Below are 6,000 nucleotides of genomic sequence, written 5' to 3' on the forward strand. Positions count from 1 at the left end.
AATCCAATCCAAACCAAAACACGCCCGTAGAGGGGACTCTGATGAGCAGACCAGACCAAGTTTGGGGCATGTAGGGCCTTTCTAGGCAGAGTTATGGGCCGGACAAAAAGGGAAGACAAATATGGTCAATTTTTTTAAAATCCAATCCAAAACACGCCCGTAGAGGGGACTCTGATGAGCAGACCAGACCAAGTTTGGGGCATGTAGGGCCTTTCTAGGCAGAGTTATGGGCCAGACAAAAAGGGAAGACAAATATGGTCAAAAATCTTAAAATCCAATCCAAAACACGCCCGTAGAGGGGACTCTGATGAGCAGACCAGACCAAGTTTGGGGCATGTAGGGCCTTTCTAGGCAGAGTTATGGGCCAGACAAAAAGGGAAGACAAATATGGTCAAAAATCTTAAAATCCAATCCAAAACACGCCCGTAGAGGGGACTCTGATGAGCAGACCAGACCAAGTTTGGGGCATGTAGGGCCTTTCTAGGCAGAGTTATGGGCCGGACAAAAAGGGAAGACGAATATGGTCATTTTTTTTATTCAATACAAAACACGCCCGTAGAGGGGACTCTGATGAGCAGACCAGACCAAGTTTGGGGCATGTAGGGCCTTTCTAGGCAGAGTTATGGGCCGGACAAAAAGGGAAGACAAATATGGTCATTTAAAAAAAATCCAATCCAAACCAAAACACGCCCGTAGAGGGGACTCTGATGAGCAGACCAGACCAAGTTTGGGGCATGTAGGGCTTTTCTAGGCAGAGTTATGGGCCGGACAAAAAGGGAAGACAAATATGGTCAATTTTTTTTAAATCCAATCCAAAACACGCCCGTAGAGGGGACTCTGATGAGCAGACCAGACCAAGTTTGGGGCATGTAGGGCCTTTCTAGGCAGAGTTATGGGCCAGACAAAAAGGGAAGACAAATATGGTCAAAAATCTTAAAATCCAATCCAAAACACGCCCGTAGAGGGGACTCTGATGAGCAGACCAGACCAAGTTTGGGGCATGTAGGGCCTTTCTAGGCAGAGTTATGGGCCAGACAAAAAGGGAAGACAAATATGGTCAAAAATCTTAAAATCCAATCCAAAACACGCCCGTAGAGGGGATTCTGATGAGCAGACCAGACCAAGTTTGGGGCATGTAGGGCCTTTCTAGGCAGAGTTATGGGCCGGACAAAAAGGGAAGACGAATATGGTCATTTTTTTTATTCAATACAAAACACGCCCGTAGAGGGGACTCTGATGAGCAGACCAGACCAAGTTTGGGGCATGTAGGGCCTTTCTAGGCAGAGTTATGGGCCGGACAAAAAGGGAAGACAAATATGGTTATTTAAAAAAAATCCAATCCAAAACATGCCCGTAGAGGGGACTCTGATGAGCAGACCAGACCAAGTTTGGGGCATGTAGGGCCTTTCTAGGCAGAGTTATGGGCCGGACAAAAAGGGAAGACAAATATAGTCATTTAAAAAAAAAAATCCAATCCAAAACACGCCCGTAGAGGGGACTCTGATGAGCAGACCAGACCAGGTTTCGGGCATGTAGGGCCTTTCTAGGCAGAGTTATGGGCCGGACAAAAAGGGAAGACAAATATGGTCATTTAAAAAAAAAAATCCAATCCAAAACACGCCCGTAGAGGGGACTCTGATGAGCAGACCAGACCAAGTTTGGGGCATGTAGGGCCTTTCTAGGCAGAGTTATGGGCCGGACAAAAAGGGAAGACGAATATGGTCATTTTTTTTATTCAATACAAAACACGCCCGTAGAGGGGACTCTGATGAGCAGACCAGACCAAGTTTGGGGCATGTAGGGCCTTTCTAGGCAGAGTTATGGGCCGGACAAAAAGGGAAGACAAATATGGTCAATTTTTTTAAAATCCAATCCAAAACACGCCCGTAGAGGGGACTCTGATGAGCAGACCAGACCAAGTTTGGGGCATGTAGGGCCTTTCTAGGCAGAGTTATGGGCCAGACAAAAAGGGAAGACAAATATGGTCAAAAATCTTAAAATCCAATCCAAAACACGCCCGTAGAGGGGACTCTGATGAGCAGACCAGACCAAGTTTGGGGCATGTAGGGCCTTTCTAGGCAGAGTTATGGGCCAGACAAAAAGGGAAGACAAATATGGTCAAAAATCTTAAAATCCAATCCAAAACACGCCCGTAGAGGGGACTCTGATGAGCAGACCAGACCAAGTTTGGGGCATGTAGGGCCTTTCTAGGCAGAGTTATGGGCCGGACAAAAAGGGAAGACGAATATGGTCATTTTTTTTATTCAATACAAAACACGCCCGTAGAGGGGACTCTGATGAGCAGACCAGACCAAGTTTGGGGCATGTAGGGCCTTTCTAGGCAGAGTTATGGGCCGGACAAAAAGGGAAGACAAATATGGTCATTTAAAAAAAATCCAATCCAAAACATGCCCGTAGAGGGGACTCTGATGAGCAGACCAGACCAAGTTTGGGGCATGTAGGGCCTTTCTAGGCAGAGTTATGGGCCGGACAAAAAGGGAAGACAAATATAGTCATTTAAAAAAAAAAATCCAATCCAAAACACGCCCGTAGAGGGGACTCTGATGAGCAGACCAGACCAAGTTTGGGGCATGTAGGGCCTTTCTAGGCAGAGTTATGGGCCAGACAAAAAGGGAAGACAAATATGGTCAAAAATCTTAAAATCCAATCCAAAACACGCCCGTAGAGGGGACTCTGATGAGCAGACCAGACCAAGTTTGGGGCATGTAGGGCCTTTCTAGGCAGAGTTATGGGCCAGACAAAAAGGGAAGACAAATATGGTCAAAAATCTTAAAATCCAATCCAAAACACGCCCGTAGAGGGGACTCTGATGAGCAGACCAGACCAAGTTTGGGGCATGTAGGGCCTTTCTAGGCAGAGTTATGGGCCAGACAAAAAGGGAAGACAAATATGGTCAAAAATCTTAAAATCCAATCCAAAACACGCCCGTAGAGGGGACTCTGATGAGCAGACCAGACCAAGTTTGGGGCATGTAGGGCCTTTCTAGGCAGAGTTATGGGCCGGACAAAAAGGGAAGACGAATATGGTCATTTTTTTTATTCAATACAAAACACGCCCGTAGAGGGGACTCTGATGAGCAGACCAGACCAAGTTTGGGGCATGTAGGGCCTTTCTAGGCAGAGTTATGGGCCGGACAAAAAGGGAAGACAAATATGGTCATTTAAAAAAAATCCAATCCAAAACATGCCCGTAGAGGGGACTCTGATGAGCAGACCAGACCAAGTTTGGGGCATGTAGGGCTTTTCTAGGCAGAGTTATGGGCCGGACAAAAAGGGAAGACAAATATGGTCAATTTTTTTTAAATCCAATCCAAAACACGCCCGTAGAGGGGACTCTGATGAGCAGACCAGACCAAGTTTGGGGCATGTAGGGCCTTTCTAGGCAGAGTTATGGGCCGGACAAAAAGGGAAGACAAATATGGTCAAAAATCTTAAAATCCAATCCAAAACACGCCCGTAGAGGGGACTCTGATGAGCAGACCAGACCAAGTTTGGGGCATGTAGGGCCTTTCTAGGCAGAGTTATGGGCCAGACAAAAAGGGAAGACAAATATGGTCAAAAATCTTAAAATCCAATCCAAAACACGCCCGTAGAGGGGATTCTGATGAGCAGACCAGACCAAGTTTGGGGCATGTAGGGCCTTTCTAGGCAGAGTTATGGGCCGGACAAAAAGGGAAGACAAATATGGTCAATTTTTTTTAAATCCAATCCAAAACACGCCCGTAGAGGGGACTCTGATGAGCAGACCAGACCAAGTTTGGGGCATGTAGGGCCTTTCTAGGCAGAGTTATGGGCCAGACAAAAAGGGAAGACAAATATGGTCAAAAATCTTAAAATCCAATCCAAAACACGCCCGTAGAGGGGACTCTGATGAGCAGACCAGACCAAGTTTGGGGCATGTAGGGCCTTTCTAGGCAGAGTTATGGGCCAGACAAAAAGGGAAGACAAATATGGTCAAAAATCTTAAAATCCAATCCAAAACACGCCCGTAGAGGGGATTCTGATGAGCAGACCAGACCAAGTTTGGGGCATGTAGGGCCTTTCTAGGCAGAGTTATGGGCCGGACAAAAAGGGAAGACGAATATGGTCATTTTTTTTATTCAATACAAAACACGCCCGTAGAGGGGACTCTGATGAGCAGACCAGACCAAGTTTGGGGCATGTAGGGCCTTTCTAGGCAGAGTTATGGGCCGGACAAAAAGGGAAGACAAATATGGTTATTTAAAAAAAATCCAATCCAAAACATGCCCGTAGAGGGGACTCTGATGAGCAGACCAGACCAAGTTTGGGGCATGTAGGGCCTTTCTAGGCAGAGTTATGGGCCGGACAAAAAGGGAAGACAAATATAGTCATTTAAAAAAAAAAATCCAATCCAAAACACGCCCGTAGAGGGGACTCTGATGAGCAGACCAGACCAGGTTTCGGGCATGTAGGGCCTTTCTAGGCAGAGTTATGGGCCGGACAAAAAGGGAAGACAAATATGGTCATTTAAAAAAAAAAATCCAATCCAAAACACGCCCGTAGAGGGGACTCTGATGAGCAGACCAGACCAAGTTTGGGGCATGTAGGGCCTTTCTAGGCAGAGTTATGGGCCGGACAAAAAGGGAAGACGAATATGGTCATTTTTTTTATTCAATACAAAACACGCCCGTAGAGGGGACTCTGATGAGCAGACCAGACCAAGTTTGGGGCATGTAGGGCCTTTCTAGGCAGAGTTATGGGCCGGACAAAAAGGGAAGACAAATATAGTCATTTAAAAAAAAAAATCCAATCCAAAACACGCCCGTAGAGGGGACTCTGATGAGCAGACCAGACCAAGTTTGGGGCATGTAGGGCCTTTCTAGGCAGAGTTATGGGCCAGACAAAAAGGGAAGACAAATATGGTCAAAAATCTTAAAATCCAATCCAAAACACGCCCGTAGAGGGGACTCTGATGAGCAGACCAGACCAAGTTTGGGGCATGTAGGGCCTTTCTAGGCAGAGTTATGGGCCAGACAAAAAGGGAAGACAAATATGGTCAAAAATCTTAAAATCCAATCCAAAACACGCCCGTAGAGGGGACTCTGATGAGCAGACCAGACCAAGTTTGGGGCATGTAGGGCCTTTCTAGGCAGAGTTATGGGCCAGACAAAAAGGGAAGACAAATATGGTCAAAAATCTTAAAATCCAATCCAAAACACGCCCGTAGAGGGGACTCTGATGAGCAGACCAGACCAAGTTTGGGGCATGTAGGGCCTTTCTAGGCAGAGTTATGGGCCGGACAAAAAGGGAAGACGAATATGGTCATTTTTTTTATTCAATACAAAACACGCCCGTAGAGGGGACTCTGATGAGCAGACCAGACCAAGTTTGGGGCATGTAGGGCCTTTCTAGGCAGAGTTATGGGCCGGACAAAAAGGGAAGACAAATATGGTCATTTAAAAAAAATCCAATCCAAAACATGCCCGTAGAGGGGACTCTGATGAGCAGACCAGACCAAGTTTGGGGCATGTAGGGCTTTTCTAGGCAGAGTTATGGGCCGGACAAAAAGGGAAGACAAATATGGTCAATTTTTTTTAAATCCAATCCAAAACACGCCCGTAGAGGGGACTCTGATGAGCAGACCAGACCAAGTTTGGGGCATGTAGGGCCTTTCTAGGCAGAGTTATGGGCCGGACAAAAAGGGAAGACAAATATGGTCAAAAATCTTAAAATCCAATCCAAAACACGCCCGTAGAGGGGACTCTGATGAGCAGACCAGACCAAGTTTGGGGCATGTAGGGCCTTTCTAGGCAGAGTTATGGGCCAGACAAAAAGGGAAGACAAATATGGTCAAAAATCTTAAAATCCAATCCAAAACACGCCCGTAGAGGGGATTCTGATGAGCAGACCAGACCAAGTTTGGGGCATGTAGGGCCTTTCTAGGCAGAGTTATGGGCCGGACAAAAAGGGAAGACAAATATGGTCAATTTTTTTTAAATCCAATCCAAAACACGCCCGT

Source organism: Osmerus eperlanus, chromosome 4, assembly GCF_963692335.1.
Source record: "Osmerus eperlanus chromosome 4, fOsmEpe2.1, whole genome shotgun sequence".
NCBI lineage: Eukaryota > Metazoa > Chordata > Actinopteri > Osmeriformes > Osmeridae > Osmerus > Osmerus eperlanus.